The sequence below is a fragment of the Hemicordylus capensis genome, chromosome 5, assembly GCF_027244095.1.
Source record: "Hemicordylus capensis ecotype Gifberg chromosome 5, rHemCap1.1.pri, whole genome shotgun sequence".
NCBI lineage: Eukaryota > Metazoa > Chordata > Lepidosauria > Squamata > Cordylidae > Hemicordylus > Hemicordylus capensis.
This window is the reverse complement of record NC_069661.1, coordinates 139,974,071-139,992,709: the sequence shown is the minus strand read 5'-3', so window position 1 is coordinate 139,992,709 and position 18,639 is coordinate 139,974,071. Positions and strand designations below refer to the sequence as shown.

The 18,639-nt window shown below is 44.7% G+C and overlaps 1 long non-coding RNA gene across 3 annotated transcripts in view; it reads left to right on the top strand.

Moving 5' to 3' along the window:
- The first annotated feature begins 11,486 nt into the window (after nucleotides 1-11,486).
- LOC128328562 (uncharacterized) overlaps nucleotides 11,487-18,639 on the top strand; it is an 82,823-nt gene continuing 75,670 nt past the window's right edge. For all 3 annotated transcript variants that reach the window (XR_008309288.1, XR_008309289.1, XR_008309290.1), the window contains exon 1: nucleotides 11,487-12,052. This is a non-coding gene — a long non-coding RNA (uncharacterized LOC128328562). The remainder of the gene's footprint in view (nucleotides 12,053-18,639) is intronic.

Below are 18,639 nucleotides of genomic sequence, written 5' to 3'. Positions count from 1 at the left end.
GTAAGATTATGAGCCCTTTCTCATAATCAGAGAGAAAGGGCTCGAGGGAGAGCAGGGAGGAAGCCTCGAAAAGCTTACCTCCCCACAGACGACGATTGCCTCTGGTCTGGGCGTGGAGATTGTTATGTCCAGAGGTGTAGCTTTCTTCTCTGGAAGCACAGAGGGCCAGGGGCGGGGGGGGGTGTATTGCCCTCCCCCCCAGAACTCCCAAAATGCATCCAACAAGTGCATGGTGCATGATGGGGATCCCCCAATGCTGGCTGGGAAGCTTGTAGTCTTCCAGCCCTAGCTGCAAGTAGCAAGGGCTGGCAGATGATCTAAAATATTTAACGAAGGGAGCACTAGCAACCTTAACCCCATTTAAGAGGGTGGCTGGCTTGGCAAGTTTGCCTCCAAGGCACTGCTGGGATCAGGTCCGATCCCAATCCTATCGGTTCTCATGTATGGGCAAGAGTGGACTTGGCTTCGTTAGCCCAGTTTTGGCTGTGTGTGAGAACTGCCTCGATGTCTGACATCCAGACTAATGCTAAACATGCTGAAAAAGTGTTGTATGTGCAATGGAAGAGGGGCGATTTTGTGCTTTCTGAACATGTCCCCAAGAGCCCCACAACTCTTGCAAACTGTTTAACAGCATAGTGAGCTAAAGAGGGAAGGGGAGTTCAGCAAAAATTGCTCCCCCACACACACACTGTATGCATGAAACCTTTTCATTGTGTGCAATATTAGTCTGGACATCAACCAAAACTGTTGCATTCCATTGATTAACAACATCTTGTGACCAAATTCCATTGCCTCACATTGTTTTCTGTTTTATTCAAAGCCTTATAGGAGCAGCACAAAGACATTTTGATCATTCTACCTTCTGGGCTTGGCAAAGAAGTGAGCATAGGCCAGTTTCGCTGCCCATGTGGAAGATAATGATGTTCCAAAAGAATTGCCTGTGTGTGGCGGGGGGGGGGGGCATCACTTGGTAAAGAATGCACTTGATAAATCAAGATCTACATGAATAGCCTTTTAGAGTGCCTGCTAATAATTTCATGCCTTGATGCCTTTGTAAACCCTTCTAGTCCAATGGAAGGAACCTTAACTTTTTAATGAGAGTTCCCTGGGAATATGGAGATATGAATTTAATTGAGTCCAGCATGCTAATATTAAAGATCCTCAAATGCCATGCCACAAAAATATAGAAACCTTATGTTAGGATGCTACAACCTAGCAGCAGTTTTGGATATATTTAAAAGCTTTCAGTCTCCCTTTGAGTTTATTAAAGATGTTCCAGTATCAGTCCATGTTAGAAACATAATAATAATGCTCAAGTGAACCCCAGTTTGTTTGGGTTTTTTACATTTTATATCCCGCTCTTCCTCCAAGGAGCCCAGAGCTGTGTACTACATACTTAGGTTTCTCTTCACAACAACCCTGTGAAGTAGGTTAGGCTGAGAGAGAAGTGACTGGCCCAGAGTCACTCAGCTAGTCTCATGGCTGAATGGGGATTTGAACTCGGATCTCCCCGGTCCTAGTCCAGCACTCTAACCACTACACCACGCTGGCTCAGTTCTGTTTGAGAAACATATTTAGACATGACCAGTTTTTCCAGAATATGGATAAGAAAACATATTTTAATGCAAAGCCCATCCAAAGCCATGCAAGGTAGATTTGCAGCATCCACGTTCAGATTCAAAAGTATTTTTGATGTGCATTGATTTATGCCTATGGTTCTGATCCTGCCAATGATATATGCATGTGGAATATTACTTATGTGCAGGGTTCTTCTTAGGTGATTAAAGAAGCTGATAGTTGTCATATGACAACAGTGTAGTTGCAATGTTGCCCAGACTTTCAGTATTTATTATATCTAATGGCTACGTCTTGAATACCAATTAACTACTGCAAAAAAACCTTATCTTAATGTAATTGGCTGTACATTTCCAGATCATTCTGTTGTCCAAACAACTGCACTCAGACCACATCCTGGGACAAAGGCATGGTATGCTCTCAACTTCACCATTCTGACTTCACCTACCCAGTCACTGTACCTGATATTTTCTCTATCTCCCTGGGTATCAGTGTACTGTACTTTTGTTATGAAAGGATGGCAGTCCTACCCATACAATGATGCTAAGACCAGTCTTCAACTGGAGGGTCGTGGATGTAGAATCCAGAGCAAAGAGTTGTGGTATGCAACGACAAGGCAGTGGAGTAGAATCAGGCATATTAATGGTTTATTGAACTAGTTATTATTTACAGAGAGGCAAGTGCTGTCTGCTTTCAGTGCTCTTGCTGCTGGCTGTTTTTTGGGCAGTTGTTTTTTTTAGCTCCACCTCTACTTCAGGACTGGAATACAAGTAACTAAAGCACCTTTCAAAAGCTGGCTTGGATCAAGGAATGGATTAACCAAAAACACCGCAGTGGACTGACTGAAAAACCACACCAGTGCACCACCATTTCCTTTTCTTTCTTTCTTTCGTTTTAATGCTTTGCCTATTGTGAAGGTGGAAGGAGAAGATGGGGTGGAAAGAGAAGAATAATATGTAGCCATGAAAGAATCTAAAGTGACTGTCATGAGGGCAGTGCAGCTTGTGTGAGAATCATGGCTAGGCTGCATGAGGAGGGAAGCAGCATGTCCCACAAGGATGGTTGAGGATGAAGCTCAGTCCTGACTCTGGGAACGTGGAAGAGCACTGACTTGGATACATTTATTATTATTATTATTATTATTATTATTATTATTATTATTAAGAAGTGGGAAATGTGTATATGTAGCAGAAAAGATAGAAGTCTTCCACAAAACTTATCATTTCTGATGTAGACTCTACAGCTTTTGATTCCAAGGATTCTAGCCCTCACAAATGGATCCAGGAGTGGGGGGTGAACAAGGAGAACTAGTGACAGATCCTGGCTATGCTCATGGTCAGAGCTTAGGAGGCCTGGGATAAAGAAAGAGCAATTGCAGCCAGTTTTGGGGGTAAACCTTTTAATGAAGGCAAGCAAGAGGAGAGCTGGTCTTGTGGTAGCAAGCATGAATTGTCCCCGCTGCTAAGCAGAGTCCACCCTGGCCTGCATTTGAATAGGAGACATGTGTGAGCAGTGTAAGGTATTCCCCTCAAGGGATGGGGCCTCTCTGGGAAGAGCATCTGCATGCTTGCATGCAGAAGGTCCACTCCCTGGCATCTCCAAAATAGGGCTGAGAGAGACTCCTGTCTGCTACCTTGGAGAACCCACTGCCAGTCAGTGTAGACAATACTGAGCTAGATGGACCAATGGTCTGACTTAGTAGAAGGCAGCTTCCTGTGTCCCTATGTTCCTAAGAGGGGAAAAACATTTTTTTTAAAAAGGGAAACATTATAATTTGAGCTGAATTAAGCAATTTGAACTGAATTGTATTTTGCACCCAATATTATCAAGTCAGATCTACTGGTTTTTCCAACTTTAGTCCTCATTACTTACTAGACAGTGATTTTACAGATCAGTCTAGTAAAATAAAGGCAGTTAGCAGTTGTATCTGGATGTGGTTTGGGAGTCTCCATTGTGCCAAATCTGCTTTCACTTATTGATTTTCCATGATCCTTTTTTTCAAATGACTGTTTTGTGTCTGACTTAAATTTTGCCACAACTCAATTTCCTGCCCTTTCTAGTGAGAGATGGCCCAAACACAGTTAGAAAGATAAGGACTGGGACGCCAAACTGTGCTGGTAACACCTGAGAAAGCACTCAAGGTGTTTCTGTGTTGCTTGTTCCTTTGTGTATATTCCCAACTTTTATAACTCCTTCCACCGTCTACCATACAATATCTGCCTTCACTTAGAGTGAAATAAGTGATGAAAATTCATCATACATCTGCACCCAATTAGAAATCCAGGGGAGTGGGAATACTCCTCTTACCAGTTTACCCACACACTATGATTAAAAAGTTTCTATCTTGCAACCCAGGCTGTTCATGTATCTTTTATTTCCCTGGCACAGTAGGACACCAAGTGCCCTGCTTTTTCCACTTACTCTCTTCCCCTCTTCCCACACCTGCTGTGGCAAGTGGAACTCCAGGAGGTCATTCACTGTGTTTGGGAGCTATTTGTGCTCCCAATTTTCAGGAAAACCTGGGTAGAAGTGATTGTGTGAAAGCAAGGTAGGAGGAAAATCTGGGTAGCTTTTCCTCCTACCTTGTTTCCACACAACTGAAAATTGGGAGCACACACAGCTCCCAAATCTGGGTAGAATACAGTTTTTGATTGTGTGAATGACCTCCTGGTGTTCTATAGAGCAGGAAGGGGACAGGGTCAACAATAAGAGGAAACCAAGGAGGAAATAGACAGGAGAAGCTGTGGCTGCCATGTCTCCTGCTCCATCATGAATCGAAAGGTAAACAAACTGCCCAACTGTATGGTTGCCAAGTCACCTTATGGCGAATGATTTCCTGTCGCCAGTGACAGTAACACTTATCTACTATTTGGAATAATCATGTAGCACATGTGCAGCCTTTTGACTTTTGCTGGTAACGCTCAATATCATATACACTAACCCCAGAATTAGATATTGGCTCTTTTTCCTCCTTTCCTACACATCTGATTTCCTGTGATATGGTATAATATACTAGCATGGGCTGGAAAAGAGGGTGGTGATCTCTTCTTCCTCATCCTGGCAAGTTATTAAATGAATGGAATTATTTGTGTACTGTTTGCAAGTGATTTATTTCTTTAAGTAAGATACTGAACAAAACATTCATTGTATTTTTCAAAACTTGTCCCCAGATTTCTGAATGCTAAAACATGCTGTGGAACAACTTTCAAGTCTTGTTTTACTGCCAGTGGTATGGTGGACTTTGCCAACAGGCATGCTTGAATTCTTCAGTCCAAGATACCACAAGCCAGCCAGACCCCAACAAGGCATTTAGAAAATCTCCAAAACACTGTAGGGCTCTGACAGACAGCACAGTTCTACTTCAAACACTGCTCAGTATGATAAAGTGACATCTTAGAAGCTGCACAGTTTTTGCTTCCAGTGGTGTCCTGCAAAGCTATTTCAGACACTCCATCAAAGGACTGGTTATTGGGATGGCCACCAACATTCTAACTCAGCCATACTACAAATGATCAGTATGAATGGTTGTCAGGACCACTCAAGACATGTTGATGCCAAACAGCATTCCTCTTGCATGGGGTGCAATTCCAAGTTCTCCTGTCCAACTTCTATTCAATAGGCACAGCACCACAGCATGGTTGTGCTTTTTCACAGCTCACACTCATTGCCATGAAACTCGTTCAGGAGAATTTCCCAATGGATTGTGCCCCCTGGGTCAGAGCTGTCTCTTGTTCTCTGCTTCCCTTAAAGGTAAAGTTGTGCCGTTGAGTCGGTGTCTACTCCTGGTGGCCACAGAGCCATGTGGTTTTCTTTGGTAGAATACAGGAGGGGTTTACCACTGCCATTTCCCACAGTATGAGATGATGCCTTTCAGCATCTTCCTATATCACTGCTGCCCAATATATGTGTTTCTCATCGTCTGGGAAACATACCAGTAGGGATTCGAACCAGCAACCTCTGGCTTGCTAGTCAAGTCATTTCCCCACATTTAAAGGGGCCATTAGCAGCCCCTTTAAAGAGTGTATCACGTATTGCCTTAGATAGTTATATTTTTTCCCCTCTGGTCAACATGGTTTCTGTGACAAGGGTACTAGTGTAGCACATTTTCAAACATGTATTGTGTATATCTGCCTAATGTCTGGGGTGCGTTAGTGGTTAATTCACTTGATTCTCCATGAGCAAGAAACCAGTTGTCAAACATAATTAAATGTACAAGTTGATATTTACCTTGTGCAGTAATGTGGGATTTGGAAGTCTTCATAAACTGACACAAAAGGAGTTATGCAATGTGTTTCTCTGACAATAACATGAGGAATGTGTGTTCTCAATGGCAACAGCATCACTGCTGTTGGGACTTTCCACACGGACATATTATAAATGAACTACACTGATAAATTATTGTGATAAGAACCACAGTGGATTTCAGGGAAATGAAGCTAATGCCTGCTGGTGAATCTGTGAGACCTCTGAACAAAACATGAATAGGATCAGGCTGTAATTCACCTCAAATCCATGCCTGAAAAGTACTGTCACTATCATCTATTTCACCTGATTTGGAAAGGCCTGAATATGAGACCTCGGGGAGCTCCAGGGAGATGGCTAAGGAAGAGCAGGATGTAGTTGCTGCATTCAGTCACAAGGACAGACAATCAATACAGAACATGCATGAAGTCCACAAAGATTTCAGATGTGCATCAGAACCAAAGGCTATTTTGTAAGCTTCATTGATAGATATGCTAATCTTGTACTGATTGAATAGGATGCAGCTGTCATGTGACTCATGCCACTGACAATGGTGTAGAACTGTGCACCATTGTTCCATTGGCATGAGTCATATGGCAGCTGGATTTTTCTAGGAATTTTGCAATACGTCCCTCAGTATTTATAGGATTAGGTCTCAAGCCTAATATGATATATTTCATTGCATCTCAGTTAAAACATCCTTAATATGGCAATCGCTGCAGTTGCCAGGCTGCAACTGTAGATACCCACTTAATTTATAGAAGAGGGAGTCATGGCTTCTCTTGCCTGATTTCACCTTGGTCCTTTTATCCATCCACCATCCACCATTTCTCTGCCTGCAATAGTGAGCAGAACTTCAGGCCCACAGAGCTAATGTTTAAAAATCTATTTCACGTTTATAGGGCAAGAATGAATGATATGAAACAGCAAGCCTCTACAGGTTTTGGATAGAGAGAGAGTAAAGAACCATTGCAATACATTAAATGAAGCGATTTCACACAATAATGTGCAATTCATTGCATCTGACAAAGCCCAGATCTTTTTTGCAAACTCAGTTTTCTCTGAAATGTTGCAGGGTAGTCTGTCTTCAGAATGAAGGTCCCAGGTTAAACAACCCTTTTTTTGGCACATTGATTTGGCTTATTGAGTCTTCTTTTCCATCTGCTTTGCTTCACTTTCTTTTACAAATAGACAGGATTATTAAGGTTTGAGCAATTATACCATTAAATGTGTCCCTAGGTAATTAGAATTTAAGTTGAGCTTTTATAATGGTAAATGGCGATGATGTTTTTACTCATAGAAGGAATTACTGTGTAAAAATGGGTATTGTGAAGCCTATGGGGCAGTGTGGAATAGGGCTGAAGTGGATATTTGCAAATATTGAAAATATCCAAGTTTAATAATTTGATCAATTTCAAATTTTGACTCGGTAATTTGAAACTGAATTTTACAGAATAGTTTTCCAAGCACATCTTCAGCATGAGCATAATTACAAGTAATGCACAGCATATGGAAAGATGATGGAATTAAGAAAACCCTGGTTCGTAAGTTATCGTGCAGGTGATAACGTATCCATAACTTATTTAAACCTCTCTCCCTCTACCTTGGCAAACATAGCATGTGAACTTGCATACAAATCAAACAGGTAAAGATGAATAACAAAAGAGATTTTCATAACATATAGATGTTGCTCTTAATATATTGCTGGGTTGGGCATAGTACTGTCAGGTTCTTCTGTGTAGGGGATAAATGATAAGCAGAATTCTGAAACAATTTTCCTTTTCCTTCTCTGCCCTTTCAATATTCATGGAGCCGACCCTCATGATCAGTGAGACCCAGTTTGGGAAGCCCAGCGGGGAGAGCGGGCTAAGCCCACTCTCCCCGCAGACGATCAGGGCAGGAGCCCTGGGTCGCCAGATCAGCCACCCACAAAATTGCTGGCTCTGTGACGGAGCCGGCGGACACTGGGGAGTTCGGGGGCTGCGCGGCCCCTGGAAGCACCAGTATGCCCTGCGCGAGTGCACAGGGCATACTGAGGAGACCCCCCAAGCTGGGAGTCTACTCATGAGTAACCTCACCGTGGCTACTCATGATTAAAAAAAACGGGTTTCAAGAGCACTCGCTCCGCAAACCCAGTTTAAGGGGCGGGCTACTTGAGTGGGTTACCTGCTCAGGAACCACCGGGCTCACAGCCGAGCCCGGTGGTTCTCATGAATGTAGAAAATTGGGCTAGTGGAAGCTAGCCCGATTTTCTACAATCGTGTGAATAGCCCCATTCATTCATTCATGTATTGGATTTATAAACTGCCTGATAGAAAACATCTTCAAGCAGTTTACATAATCGATATATTTATTTCTCCTAGGTGTACCCGTCACTAATCCTGTGTGTGGCAGCTCTCGCAAGAGTTTGCAAGCAGAGGCACCATGGTGATTGGGCAGTGTGGATTCCATATGCAGATAAGGAGGAGGAGATTGTGATGGTTAAGGTCGGTTGGAATGCAACTGTTACTGGTCAAAAGATGTTCTTGATTGTAGAGGAGAGGAATCTATCTATATATTTAATTCAACTGGGTGAGCCTTGAAATGTGCGTCCCAGCACCCAGCTAATTGGCTGGGCGACAGAGGTGCCTGATTGGCTGAGGCACACCCAGGAGAACTGATCACTGTGGCAGGTTCAGCCACGGTGGCAAATTGGTGGTGGTGGGCCTAGCCGCGGAGGCAAGGTGGTTGCGACGGCATTCGGCTTGGCCACGGCCACAGCACTTGGCCTGGCACGGGCTGGCCAGAGACTGGGGCAGAAGGTGGGGGAGGAGAGGTAGCCAGCCACAAAGAGCGCACAGATGCTCTGTGAGGGGTCGGCTAGTGTATATATAAAAGGATAGCAGGCAGGGGTCTGCGAAAAGATGGGTCGTGAGGGAGGAAAGAGCCCCTTCAGGAGAAGGAGGCTTCCGTTGTGTGAATTAGACGAAGAAACAAAATGAACAAGATCTGTAAACTCACGGAGGGAGGAAGAGAGGGAGGGAGAGAGAGAAAACATGAAGGGAGGGGAAGAGTGCGTAAGACTGAGTGGAGGAGAAAGAGAGAAAAAGAAGGGAGGGGAAGAGAGAGACAGAAGGAAGGGCAAGGGACGGGCCTGAGCCTGTCAGTAGTCTGAGGGGAATGAATGGCCATGGCAGCACTGGCAGCAAAGAGGGACCCAGTCAACCACTGCTGCTGTTTGGGGCTACCGAGGCCATTGTCAGAGGGAGGCAGGCAGGCAAGGGACGGGCCCGGGCTTGTCAGCGGCCTGAGGGGAACAAGCGGCCATGGTGGTGGCAGCAGCGAGGAACAGCCTGGTCAACAACTGCTGCTGCTCCTATGGGGAGGAGCAGGAGTGGGGCTCGGGTGAGAATGGGGAGGTCTCTGGGGATAGGAGTCTGCAGCTTGGCCGACAGGTGCCAGCAACACTGCAGCCATGACCAAAAAGGGTGAGGGGGATGAAGTAAAGGGATGGAGGAGTAACCAAGAGGGATTAGGGGGATGAAAGCAAGGGGATGGAGGAGGAGCAGGTGTGCAGCTCAGGTGAGGGTGGGAAGATATGAGGTGAGGGGGGCTGTGGCAGGGGTGAGGGGAGCGATCAAGTACTAGCGCGCAGATGCTCTGTGCAGGTTAAGCTAGTATAGACAATTCATGAAGACTCTTTGAGCAGTTGCCCTATAAAACAAAGATTATGCTCTCATTGGGGTTTGAACTTAGTGACTTCCAAGTTAATGTGTGGATATGGCATTGTTTCTGGATTCTTATTTACATTTAGAGGTGGGTGGGTGGGTGGGGCCGGACTGGGGGCACTGAGAGGGTGGTGGAATGTATGTGGGGAGGGTGCCAAGTTTTGTGCAGAATAGGTAATTAAGGGTGGGAGTTGGGGCACTGGGGCGCCACATAGGTGGGGTGCACCGGGAATATGCCCTGTTGCCCTGTGGGCCAGTCCGAGCCTGAGTGAGTGAGTGAGTGTGTGTGTGTGTGTGTGTGAAGGATGTGCACAAATCAATTTTTGCAATTCAATTTGAGGTCAAATAGCCATATTAGATTCAAACTGGAATCTGCAAACTTAAATCTGATCAGATTCAATTTGAGTTGAATAAGTTGAATAGAATTAGATTCTATTCAGATTCAGATCAATTCAACCCACTTTTAAAGGGCCGGGGGCACCAAAGTAGGGTAGTGTTTAGGGCCCCATAGTTGCCACTAACCACCCAAATTTCAAGGCAGTGGTGTACTTGATTTTTTAATGAATTTTTTGTTATTGGTGATTTTATATATACACCATAGGGAGTAATGGGTATTCGAAGCAGCCCTATCCCTCCCCCTAACCTGGATCTCCAGCTTTCATTATATATAAGCCAAGCTCTAGCCCTTGTAGAAGTGGAGTTATGGAGCAAGATGTGTGGTCATTATTTTTGAAGTGTTTAGGTTCTTTTGGGTGTAATTACTTTTCCTCAGGATTTCATTAGGAGAAAAAGTCATTACACACCAAAGAGTCTAAACACCTCAAAAGTTCCTCATGCACAAACAGTGCCTTGATACTGCTACCCAGAAAAAAAATTCATTCCGTACACAGATTTAAAAAAATAGAGAGAAGACTGGTGGGTATCACTGGCTTCTTCTTGCCACAGTGACTTGAAAATTTTCTAAGCACCCCCTCCTTTATTTTGCTTCCAACTTTGGCACATCATTTTCTCACTCATACTTGGTACTAGGCTTTTGTCTCCCTCCCCCATTAGGTTCCATTTAAAGCCCTTCTGATGAGCTTTATGAAGCTCCTGCCATTATTATTATTTCCAGTCTTCATGAAGTGCACCCCGTCACATTCCAGGAGTCCTTCATGTAGGCAGACTAGACCCTGGTCCAAGAATCCAAACCTTTCTTGGTGACTTCATCTTTGCAGACAGCTGTTTACTTGCAGAATCCTGCATTCTCTTCCTGTATCTTGCTCTTTCATGGACAGGACTGATGATGCCCCCAATTTCCACACATTCCTACTTAGTGCTTCATAGTTCTTGTGGAGTCAAACGTATCATCCAAGGGTATCATTCATTCCCACGTGATTCAGTAGAAAAGTAAAGCAGTTAGTGGGTGTCAGATCAGCTTGGTCCTGGGCAGCAGTACCTGGTGCTCCAGAAGCCAGGATGGAGAACATCAGGAACAGGGTTCTGGTCAGGCAGATGAAAAGGAGTTGAAGAATCAAACAGGAGTTGAGAGCTAAGTACACACCAGAAATCGTTAGGTAGTCCACCAAGAATCAGAACCAGGGACTGAGCTAGGAGACAGGAACTCACAGAAGGTCAAGCTGGTAAGTCATCCATTCGGGGTGGGGTTGGAGGTCAAGACAGGAGTCAGAGCCACAAGTCAAACTACACCAAAGCTCAAACCAGATCAGGAGCCAGGAGGATTAAGCAGGTAACACTGTTACTCCTGTTACTTACCATAACAGGAGTAACAACAAGCCAGGAATTACACTGAGGCAGTCAAGAGAAACAACTGGGAGATACACACCAGAATCACACAAATCTTGATACTGCAGCAAGGTCTACCCCAGCCAGGAAGTCTTTATATACTTCCTGTTCCAGAGAAGGCCAATGAGTAGATGCCTGGGGTGGGGCTTGCTCAGAGCTGCAGAAGCCCAAGAGTCTGCTTGCAACATGGCCAGCTGCCACAGGGGGGAGCAACATGCAGAGCAGGCAGGGCATGACAATGGGTTTGATTATTGTCCGGTGGCATACAGCAGGAAGGCAGACTATATTGATAATCTGTCCAGTTTGCACACATGTAGCTCCATCCCACTCTGTAGAGAGTCACCCATTACCAGCATACACACAGGACAGTGGTTGGATTCCATAGGCGGAACTGGGGGGAGCAGGCAGGGCATGTGCCCTGGGCGCCACTGAGGTGGAGGTGCCACACCAGTTCCTGCCACCCTCCACCCCATTGCCCACCTGCCCAGCCCCAGGGCCCCTCAGCTACTTGCCTCCAGCTCCGGCCTAGGATCGGCAACGAGGCCTAGGATCGGAGCAGCCTACAAAATGCAAAGGTCTTCTCTCCCCGCCTCTCAGCTAATCGGCGGGTGGGCGGGGCTTCCTCTGAGTAGGCCTCCCTGAAGCCTGAACTCGGCAGGCCCCAGAAAGCCAGGAAGGGGGCTGGCAGACCCTCCCTGCAGCAGACCAGACCAGACCAGACCATCCAGTACAGCTTTTGCAAGGTAGGCTGTGAATTCCTTTTTGTGGTTACCCCCGTATATAGGGGTCTGCTTGCCATAGGGCTTTGATATGGGGGGTGGGGTGAGACTGAGAAGTCTCTGAATATTTAATTTAAAACAGACTGAAATATGTGCTGGCTTTAAAAACAAAAACTATCTAAGGCCTTTAAGTGGCTTGTTTCATGTCAGAAAATTACAAAAACTTCTGGAACAAATATTTATTTATTCATTCATTCATTCTTTAATTCATTTATAAATGGACTTATGTTCAAGTTGTTTTGCAACCCAGAAGGTCTGAGTGAGAACTGTGAAGCATGTGTTGTGCTTTTATTTTATTTTATTTTTCTTGTATGTGAACTGCTCTCCAATAACTTGCAGGGACTTCAGGGTAAATCTGGCCAACATGTGAATGCAGCACCTCCATTCCAGAGGAGATGTGTGTTAAAGGGCTTTAAAAGCCTCGTGTGAAAAACCTCCTGGAATCAAACTTGACTGAATTTGTTCAGAATTCTGAGAAAACAAACATAGCTTCACCCTGCATGGTTGAAAGTCTCCTTTGCTAATCTGCAGCGAGGGGGCCAAAATTAGCGTTGCTAATTAGCATTGCTACACTGTGTTCTAGGCATTAAAAGTAGCACAAATATATAGTACTCAATGTATATCACTATATACTGTGAAGTGTGCATGTGTGTATTCAGTGAAATATATTTCCAGGCAGCATACTTATTTTGAAATATCAGACTTAAATCCTTGGGGGCCTGGGATGTGTGGAGGCCCTGGACATTGAGGGGCTGGGGGCCCATTTTAAAATCTCAGCTTGGCCCATTCCAACCTTGCTATGCCCCTGGCGGTCACTACACATGGGTTTCTGCACAACACCTGCACAGAAGAAACTTCCATGTAGAAAATGTGTCTCTTGTAAATTGACCCTGAATTTTCCATCCATGACTGGGATATCTGAGAGTTAGAGTCAATAATAAAAGAACAGCACACTGCTTGTGACAGGAAGGGGCAAATTACAATGATTTCTTAGTCTGGCAGGGGCTGGTTTTGGCCCAGGCTGTCTGCTCCTGTCGCAAATGCCTCTGTCTAGTGTGGCAAACTAATGTATCCTCCTCCCTCTTGGTGTCAAAGTAAGCACTAGTGTGGTGAATGCACATATACCCCATCATGAGCCAACAGTCATCATAAGACAAAGGCTGGCAGCAATCATTCACTGGTTTATAGACCCCCCACCCCCACCCCCTTCTTCTTCTTCCCCTATTTTGCTAGTGGCTATTTGGGCAGGTGATCCTCTAGGACAAAGTCATGTTTTTAAAAAAGAATGAGATGAGACAGAGAAAATGACACTTGGAATCCTCACATAACTCCTGACTGTTGTTCTAAGTCTTTTACAGAGATAGCTCATGTTTTCAGGTTTTGATCAACAACCATGTCTAGATGGTACAGTGTTCCTTTTAACAAGGATTTCCAGATATTGTTGACTACAAGTCCCATCATTCCTGTTTGGACAGGGGCGCAATTTCAGTGCTTGCCCTAGGCGCAAGTTTCCCTAGTTACGCCTCTGTTGGATTCCTCCCAGTCATAGGGGATTTGGTGTCCTTTTCTCTTATGTGTAAACTAAGATAGCAGTCCTTATCCAAGTGACAGCAGGTCATCCTCCATAGGTAACAAATGCTCATTACCAGTTGCATTGAATGTCTTCTGATTCTCCTGCTCTGGTGTGTCACATTTCCATATTTTCACCACTTTTGATGGGATTATTTCATCCTCTGTGGAAGCCCCCACCATGGTGGTCACATTCCTGGTGAACTTCTTCAAGGAAATCTGGTCAGATCAGCCTGAGCTGCTTTGTGTCAGTCTTGTGAATGCTACAAAACACACTGCAACACAACATGCCCTCCTGGTTATCCCCCACGCCACCTCCTGATGATCCTCCCTCCTTTCAAAGATTTTTCAGGATAACATGAGTTATTGGCAGACATGCTGAAGGAATCACAAAGCTAGTTGACTATTAAAAAAACCCTTGAGTTGACTGCCAACATATGAAAATGGCAGTGAATTATGCCAGCTTTATTTTACTTCAATAACTTGCATGTGTTGAAAAAGCTAGGCTACTCCCAAATACAAATTATACTCAGATTTAGTATCACCTGATACCAAATCCCTCTTTTGCCTGCAAACTTACTATGACTTAAACATATATACATAAACTCTGTCTCGATTTTGTATTCTCTGCGATAGGACTAATCTGGGGCCATGGACAGCCATACTCAAATGTAGCTTAGAGCCGTTGAGACCAATATTTGGAGGCTAGAGCCTGAAGTATAAGCCAAGAGAACTTTACTGTTCAGCTGTCCAAACAAAGGTTGAAGATGAGAATCCTAGTATTTATGCCAAGCAGTGACAGTTCAGGGCTTTCATACTGCCTGTACACTATAGGGTCTGTGTTGCCAGCCCTCTTCCCTTCTACCTCTGAAGAGAACCTGGCTGCTTCTATACACACAGGGTTGCCAACATTCCATTGCCTGAATACGGGACACAAGTAGGGGTGGGGTGTCTTTGGGCGGGGTCGTGTGTGGGTGGGGTCATCCTAGAAGTCTGAGGAAGAATGCATTTGTTTAAAAAAATTAAAAAAAAAGCAAGCCCCATGATTTCACAAAGCTTCTTGTTCACACCAACCATCCCACGTAGACATAGAACAAGTGTCAGATGAAAAATGAAGAGAATCCCCCAGGTTTACACACACATACACTGCATCCCTGCACCTTCCCCACTGAAAGCCTCACTGAAAGGCATTTTTAACTGCCAGAAGTGGTGAGTCTAGGTCTATTTACATTTGATAAGTAAACAATTAGCAACTTGTAAGATGTAAATAAAACCAGCAAATTTGCAGAGCAACTGGGACTTCTTTTGTTGTTTCTTATAATATGGACTTTACCCAGACTTCAAAGGGCTCAATGCAGATGCATTGAGGGATGAAGGAAAGCCCCAAGCTCTGCCAATAATATGGGGGGGAAGGCATCCTGTTCAGGACAAGAGATTTTTGCCTCAGATACAGGACTTCCCGTATAATACGGAACTGTTGGCAATGCTACACATAATTCATAATAGCTTACCAAACTAGGCCCCAGTATAAGATAATGCCATTTCTGGTTCAAGTTTTGGTGTCCCTAATGCCAGGTTACTAGTGAAAACTTTACTGGCATAGTTGTGCCAGTATAGTTAAGATAGAGAGTAGTTTTAACATTCCACCATTATAAGCCCTAAATATTCTATTGTTTATAAAATCAAAACCATTTGTCTTATCTGCCTGGCCATCAGCACACATTCACTAGGTGACAGGAGACACACACACCCTGCCAATTTGGTGAAGATCCATTGGAAAATGGCTTAGACAGAGGAGTTTAAAGTTTTTCTCTTTTGAACAGGGGTTTAAAGGGTTGGCAACGTTCCTTCAGACTGAGGAAGTGGTATTTAAATGATTTTGTAGTCCATTTGCATAGTTTCAACATTTAGATTGCATGCCAGAAAAGTGCCTTTTCTATATCCCTCTGGGACCCAATCAGTAGTTTCAGAGTTTAATTTTAAGAGACATATGCATTCAGAGTGGGAGCTTCTTGATTAAACCTGAGCAGGATCTAAAATTAACTGAGTGGTCATCAAAAAACTTGTGAGCGTGCACACACACATACGCCTTAGAAGGAACACTGATACCCACAGTCTCTGATGTCTATACACTAATGTTCAGAATATAGGAAACAAACAGGATGAACTTGAAATCCTAAGAAGGAAGACAAATTTGATTTGATAAGTATCACTGAGACTATTGGAATATAAAGAATGTCTACACCTGCACAGAAAGCCATAGATATCAGCACAGAAGCCCAGTCAAAAATGTCTGGGTAAAAATAAAATGAGAGATAAATAGAAGTGATACCACCTGGCCAAGCGGAAGACATGGACAAGGCTTTCCTTGCACAAATTACCATTTAAAAGGAGGTAGGTGTTAGTAGTAATGGGGGACTTTCTGCTGAAAGTCTAATTCTAGATATCTGCTGGAAATCCAGTTATGCTAAGAGTGGCAGGTCCAATAAGTTCAGGGTTGGTCCGTCTACTAGGCAGACCTAGGCAGACATCTAGGGCACCAATTCTTGGTGGACACAAGGGGAGGGGGAGGTGTGAGAGAGCAAGCAAGCAAAGCCAACCTTTCCTTATTTTGCTTTGCTCTTTCTCCTGGCCTTAACCCTTTTCCATTCCAGCAAATGAGCAGCCTGCATGGCTCAAGTTAAAGCCAGGGCTCCGCCCTTCTTGGATCAGGACCAAAGGCAACCTTCACTTACGGTGCCAAATATCCTAGGGCTGGCCCTGAACAAGTTCTTGAACTCCCTTGCTGACAACTTCATCTTTCAGAAAATAGAAGAAGGAATAGGGGTCAGCTACCCTGAACAGGGAAGGATTGGTTGGTGAAGTGAATGTGGGGGGAACCCTGGGGGAAAGTGGCCATGCCATCTTGGAATTCATGATATCAAGGGGAGTGAAAACATCAGGAAGACAGACATGTCCCCTGGATTTCAGAAAAGTGGACTTTAGTTAGCTCAGAGGAAAACTAGGTAGGATCCCATGGCTAGAAATCCTAAAAGAAGGTTAAGGAAGCAGTAGGCTTGTTGCTTGGAGAAAATGGTGAAATTGTAACTGGCAACAGAGAGAAGTCAGACCGGCTTGATGCCTATTTGACATTTGTTGTCTTCTACAAGGCAAATGTGGCCCAGCCAGGCAACAGATGTATAAAGGAAGGGGGGAAATGCACTTCAAGATAGTTAATGAAATGTAAGAGAACACCTAAATAGGGATGTGCAAACTGGCTTGATTTTGAACCAGTTCAAATTTGAACCGGTTCGGTTCGAAGACTCGAACTCGGACCAAACAAGGCATTATATTGGCAATGCCGGTCTGAATTCGAACTGCCTGAGCCCGGTTGAGTTTGAGCCTTTTTGAAGGTTTTAGTGGCCATTTTAGATCTTGTCCTCCATTTTGTGTGACTTGTTTTGCTTGATTTCATTGGCTGAGCTCTTGCTTCCCTGATTGGCCAGATTAGTCTGGCTCTCTGGTAGGCTGTGCACTGTGTCAGTCCTTGAGAACTGGCACCCTATTGGCCAGGGGGGAGGGCAAAGGTGGGGGCTCCCAAAGGAGGGAGTTTCAAATCCTATTTAAAGCCAAGCCTCTGGTCCAGGCAAATCACTCTGGCTGCAGTTGCTGCTTGGCTTCCTCTGTCCCTGCTGGTGTGGTTAGAGGCTGCTTGGCAGATTGCTGCTGTGTTTTTGTCTCCAATCCTTTGTTCCCTTCTGCCTGTTTCTCTCTGCCCCTGCTTTAAACTCCCCCACCCACTATGTGTTTCCCCCACCTGTTTTGCTTTTGATGGCTGCTGCTTTAAACTCTGTTGGCTGAGCTTGTTTCCTGAGTTCCCTTGTTTTTTCTGGAGCAGGTGCTTTTCTTTGTTAGTTCCTTTCTTGCTGTGCTTAGCACACCGTGTGCTCCAGACTCCACCCTCCCCCTCCTTCCTCCCATTCCCCAATTCCCACAGCCTTGTTTCCTCCCACCAGCCTTTTTATTTATTTTCTTAGTGTTTTAACTTTTAATTTGTTTTTTGGGTGGGTGAAATTGCTGGAAAGCCTTTTCATTCCACCCTACCCCTGCCCTGGCTGTGTCTGCCTACCTGCGCTGTGTGACAGCCTGCCACTGGTCTGGGTCTTCCTTTTTTCCCTTGACCAGTGTGTGGGGCAGAAGATCTCCAGGGTGACGGAGGGGGTAAGTGATTGATTTTTGTTGCCCCCTTTCCTCCCTTTAGTGTTTTTTTTAAATAAGGCCTCCTTTTTTGTGTTTGGGTGTGGGGAGGTATATTTTCATTGTTTTTTCTTTGCAGATTGTTTCTTGTTTTTGCAGGTTGTCTCTTGTTTTTACAGTTTCCCTTCCCCCATTTTGTAGTTTATTGATTGCATTGTTTTTTGTTATATTGTATTGTTGTGGGTAGAGTGGGTAGGTAGGCTTGTTTTAAAAGGGGTTTTCCTTCAATAGGGTTTTTTTTAAAGTCCCCCCCATAGGTTCTTTTTTAAAAGGTTCCCCCAATAGGCTTTTATAAAAGATTCCCCCTCCCCAAATAGGTGTTGTTGTTTTTTACAATCCCCCCTCCATTTTTAATTTTTTTAAAAAAAACATTTTTCAATTTTAAAAAATGTTTAAAGTTTTTTCACGGGTATGTCTGAGCGCTGTGTTGTGAGCAAAGCTTGCAGCAGGGTAGCCGGCAGAGGTGGTAGGGGTCCCCCAGCTGGTGCAGGGGATGACGATGGGCAGAGAAGATGCCATCCTGGGGTCCCACAGGTCAGCACTGGTGAATTCTTTGGCCCAGGTGAGGGCTATCCTATCCAGAGGAGCCCGCTGCTGCTGCTACCTGGCCCAGGTAAAGGCTATCCTATCCAGAGGAGCCCGCTGCTGCTGAACCAGTTTCTGGATCAGTGGTGGGTCTATCGGGTGGTGGTGTACCGCCAGGGCTGGTGCCAGGTTCAGAGCCTGGCGGTGCGGGGGGCTCTCCT